The following is a 6000-nucleotide window of genomic DNA, read 5'->3' on the forward strand; positions in this document are numbered from 1 at the left end:
ATTGTTAGTTCTTTGTTTAGGTAAATGTACACGTATGCTCGAAAGATAAGGAAAGGATTTCTTTTTCTTTTCTTTTCTTTTTTATTTTTTTTTACAAGTAAAAAGAAGTTGCAGGTTGTAATAGAGAGCACTGTTTCTGCAACAGAAGGCCACAATGACTTATTATTCTTTCGTTTTAGATTTTTCTCGTGACTAAGCGGTTAGTGTACGCGCCTTTAGCGTAGGAGATCTGGGTTCGATTCTAGGCGGGAGCTCATGTGGCTCGGATCTCACGTTATATAACTGTAAGTCCATGTGTCCTATAGCCTCGTTGCTGAACGGGACGCTAAACTCAAAATCATCATCGTTCTTTTTAGATTTCCAGAGTACGCTATTTATAAGTGTCAGAAGTCTTACAGAACGACTGCGACTCTCCGTTCGTCAGTCTACAGATGTCAAAGCAAAGAACGTAAAGAAAATTGAAATTAAATTAAATTATTCATTTAACACTACAGGATTATGCCTTTTAGGCTAAAGGAAATGAAGGTTAAGATCAGTGAATGCTGACGAAAGAACTGGTGGTATGAGAATGCGGAAGGAAACGGGAGTACCCCGAGAAAACCCACGGGCACCATGTTGTCCACCACAAACTGACTTGGGAGGGAAGAACGGAAAGAGATATCGAGAAGCTTTCTTTACAACATTCAAACGTTCCAGGAATATGATCCATCTCCTTGGTTAACCCTTTATCCAAACCGGAAGTGTTAAATTAGCCATTTCCAGTTTCGACGTTTATCGCCATAGAACGAAAACAGTAACGGATAGCGAGACTCTGTTTTTCGAAAACATCTCACCGTCCCAACACAACATATCAAAAGTACCCACAGCACACTATCGAAACCGGAAGTGGTTCAAATTTACTGTTACTGACGATTTCAATATTGATTTTCGTAGAGGAACAACGGTAACAGATATCAAGAACCATTTTTTTGCAGTCGACCCAGAGTCCCAAGAATAGATTCCATCTCCTCTGTTGAAACTCTATTCAAACTAAACGTGGTTCAAACTTGCCATTTCCGGTTTTGACGTTTATCGCCATAGAACGAAAATGGTAACAGAAAACTAGAAGCGTTTTACAGCGTCTCAAGACATGATGGGCCTTATGCAGACAAGGGTGCCGATCCGGGGGCCGGGGGCCCGAGCCCCCCCAAAGCTCATGTGGGCCCCCTATTGTATTTATGTATATACAATATTTGGCATAATTTGAATGCAATTTGTCTTAAAATCCTCATATATATAGTACGCGATAAAACATAACCAATTTTTTCCTCGAAGGTCAAGATCTAAGGGTTTACTTGTCCCTACACTGAGAAAAAAGGACTAGGATTTCCGTGTGGATACATCGTATTTACGCGGATGCGCTCCTTAAGTAATGTAATTTCATGTATAAAAGTACAGTAGGTGGGAACACCATGCCAAGTCTGGAGTTCGGCGTCGAACTAGACTCGCTATGATTGGATAATTTTATTCACATGATTGATTTCGTGTTAAAAACTATTACTCTCGTAAGGTAGGGAGTCACAGATTTAGGAAGAACCAAGAGGGGACACTCGTAGGAAGGTAGTAACAACATTATTTACGTATGTTACCACCGTCGGAATGGGTATGGCGTTAATTCTAGATTTGAAATGGTGGTTCCACAATACAAAATTTTCGCTGGACGGTGGTGTAGATCGTACTACTGATGAAACAACATTACTTAATGTGGTGACGCGCGTAACCTGGTAAAAACAGCATTTACATGCCGACTGGATTATGCATTTTTCTCCGTGTACCATAAATCCTTCATTGTAACTAGATTCCGGCGTTGCCGCTCCAACTCAGGTAGAACTGTATAAAGCTCTCAGTATGGCTAACCCCATTACGGTTATCATAGTAGCCCGAGCCCGTGCAGACCCCTAAACACATTACCCCACAGAAATGAGTGCCATAAGTCCAGGCCTTCTAAAGGCTGTTGCGCCAGGAATTAAGTTATCATTATTATTATTGCTAATAATAATATGTAATATTAGTAATAGGCTTAATAAAGATTCTGCCTGTTTATCTGCTCTGCTTGTAAGTAGGCCTATATTATTTCTAACTTTAAGATATAGTTATACAGGTCATTATATAATTGATCAGTTTCTTTCTAATGTGATTCGTCACCTATATAAAAACTGGACAAACTACAAATTACGATACTATACACAGAAAATTAATAATGATAGCTTTATTACTCAGATATTAACCTGCATACATTAATACATGTGAGGATTTAGGTACTTAATAGAATGCTTTTTAATCATTTTTTTTAAAAAAGAAAAAAGTTTTAAATTGTCATTATAGAGAGATGGCCTGTCGAACAATAATAATAATAATAATGTTTTCCCAGGACATTGAACAAAGTTATCGTCTCTTGCAAAATATTTTTGATGGAGACAAAGATCATGTTGTCATCGAGATAGATCAATCGTCCTCAGAAACTGAGGAAAACGAAAACTAGGACATGTTTTGAACTCTTGAAGTGTTAAGTTCCAAATGTTTATTTTATCTATTTATGTGAGAATTTTCAAAATAATGTTCAATCAGGTCTAATATAGTGCTTTATGTGAGATTGATTCTAAGTTGCATGAAGGGCATAAACAAATAATAATAATAATAATAATAATAATAATAATAATAATAATAATAATAATAATAATAATAATAATAATAATAATAATAATAATACAGTAAAACCTGTCTTAAACGGACCCTTTATTAAACGGAAAACTGTCTTAAACGGAAATGTTTCACGGTCCCACGAATTTTGGAGAACAAAACATGTAAAACTCTCTTCATTAAGCGGAAACTGTGTTACGCGGACAACGGAAAGAAAAATAAACATTTAACGGAAAATTCTGAGTTTCGGACTACAGCGTTTAGAAGATGTTTAGACATTCTGTGAGACATATACATTACACTGTCTGCGATAAAATGTTCGTTCTTTTGTTAAAATATTTCTGGACAGTGTTGACCTTCCCCAACCACTACTCATATTCACCCCCACAAATTGTCCTTAATTCCCGGAACTACATCAAGAATCATACGGAATGTCGGAAAGAAGAAAACGAGATAGAGGAAGAAGAGGAATACGATACCGAGTTCCAAAAAGAGTGTAGAATAAATGCATATCAAGATTATCTCAGAAGTTTAAAGGAACTGCAAAAATTTGCCTTACGAAAAAATGATTCTGATTCACTTAGTTTAATTTCTCAGGCTGAAGTGTATGCGAAAAGTCAAGCAGCCAAGCAGCAATATACGCAAAAGACCCTGCTTGGCTATTAGAAAAATAAAGAAAACGTGTGCATAGCATATTTTGTATTCATTTTAATTTTTTGTGTATTTATTCGTAGAAGAAAGAAGTACTGTAATCAAACAATGTACGTACAGCAATATATTTTCTCAGTATGCCCCTTTTAAGCATGTATTTTTTTTTAAGAAAGGAAAGGTCTACCTCCACTAAGCGGAAACCTGACTTTAACGGAAATTTTTGCAAGTCCCACTCGATTCCGCTAAAGACAGGTTTCACTGTAATAATAATAATAATAATAATAATAATAATAATAATAATAATAATAATAATAATAATAATAATAATAATAATAATAATAATAATAATAATAATAATAATAATATTTATAAAAGGCTAACATTAGTGCATCATGCTAACTTCTAATAGTAAATCACGTTGATGTTCATTGCAATAATATAATGCAGTAGTTTAGATTTGAGCATTTATATTTATGTATCCGCAAGTTTGTTGGTCGGCTAACTAAAAAAAGAAAAAAAAAGAAAAAAAGTGAATGCAAACATTTAGAGCTCTTAAGTATTGACTTTAACCTATAATTAGTGCTTGAAGTTTTCGGGGAAACTGTACCCGCCCGATATCCATTGCGTTTGGTTTACTCGATCCTTAGACCTGATAAACCCGTTTGACCCGTGTTTGGCCTGTTTGGACCGTTTGACCCGATAGACTCGTTATGAGTCCGTACATGATAATTAGAACAATTTGTGTTATGATAATAAAGTGAAACAACACATCATTTACAATAGTGACAGACTAAGCTTGTTTTCATAAAAACGGGATTATCAGGTCATCCCTATTCATACGGTTCAATCGGACAAACCTGATTCATACGGGTAAAAATACAATATCGGTCCAACGTGCGGTCCAGGATCTATTCTATTTTCCGAGCATTACCGAAAATGCACAGTAGCCCGAAACGGCTCGGACGTAAAAACTATTATATTATTATTATTATTATTATTATTATTATTATTATTATTATTATTATTATTATTATTATTATTATATTAATAGGAGAGAAAATTACTTGTTGAATGACTTGTACGTATTTTATCCCTATTTTAAATGGTTATTCTGGTTGTATGTATCTGCTTATTGGTTTGCAACAGGGTTGAAAAAAAAACAGATTTTTTTTAAAAAAGTCAAAAAGAACGTTTTTTATGTTTAAAACATGTTTTTTTGTTTAAAACGTTTTAAACGTTTAAAACAAAGTACTTTGTTTTAAACAAAAAAAAACATGTTTAAAATGTTTATTTTGTTTAAAACAATAATCTAAGTACGCATATATATTACATTTTTACACTTTTACGTATTGTTTGCCATCTATATTCAACCGCTAGATCAAATTTCGGGAACTTCCCTAATCTCAATCCGCCCAAATTTTCAATTCCGGATAAAGAAATCGGGATTTTCCCGATCTCCGTTCACGGAATGTATAGTTTAGTTTCCTTGTGTTACGTTCTACTGGTCGTCTGCATTCTTAATCTTTAAACTCCCATTGACGCAACTGCTGTGTCAGGGCTTTAAACCTCAATGGCTCAGTCTTAAACCTCAAATTAAGGCTGGAAGATGGTTTTAGTACCAATTTATTCCTGTAAAATGCAGCTTTGCTGTTGTACATTTTATGTATATGGGAGGAGGGTAAATATCGTGTTTTTTGTGTGTTTTTTTCAACAGTTTTTTGGGGAGCCGTTCCCCCTCTTGGGGGATAGATTCATAAAAATTGTTACGTGAAGCAATCAAGTAGGCCACTACATGGTAATATCGTGAATTTGTACTTCTTGCTTATATGGGGGGAGAAGGGAGGGGGCAAAGTTAGCCAATTTTTGAAGTTTAAGTTTTTTTTTTATGTAAATTACATTTATTTTTAAAACAAACATCAATAGCTCAGCCTATAATTAAGCTAGAAAGATGATTTGGCACCAAAGTATTTTTGAGGGATGAAGCTTTCATTCAGTTGCATTTTATGTATATAGGGGGTACGTATGTACGGCCGTGAAAGGGAGGATGAAGTTCGTTTTTTAATTTTTCATCAAATTTTTTTTATCAGGTTTTGGCGGGTATTCCTTCCCCCTTTGTGATACATCCATAAAAATTGGTATGTGAAGCAATGAGGTAGTCCCCTACATGATAGTAACCTGTATGTGTATTTGTTGTTTATAGAGGAAGAGGGAGTCAAATTTGGTTAATTTACATTTATTTTCGGGACGGTCCCATATAACACAAGATATATTTCACTGAAGTGGTCTAGAAGCATAATTCTTGTTCGTACACATGATGTGTGCAGGAAAAATGATTTGCATATGGACGTGGTACTAGTGGGGGAGGGGAGAGAATGTCTAATTCAATGAATGTTTTCTGCGCATATATATATATATATATATATTTTTTTTTTTGAAAATATTTCCTACATAAAACGAATTCATTACGCAATGGCAGCAATGGCTACCATTTCTTACATTATTGTCACAAGTATGTGGCCTACGCATTCATCATTTGGTCAGCGTAGGGTGGCCTGCAAGGGTTGCCAGGGCCCCGCAAAGTCAATATTTTCATATTGTTAATGTTTTTTATGTCTGTTTTTTTTTTACTACGAATACGGCGGGAATTTCACGAATGTTACCTCATTGGAA

Source organism: Thermobia domestica, chromosome 1 (genome assembly GCF_964235325.1).
Source record: "Thermobia domestica chromosome 1, izTheDome1.hap1.1, whole genome shotgun sequence".
NCBI classification, from domain to species: domain Eukaryota; kingdom Metazoa; phylum Arthropoda; class Insecta; order Zygentoma; family Lepismatidae; genus Thermobia; species Thermobia domestica.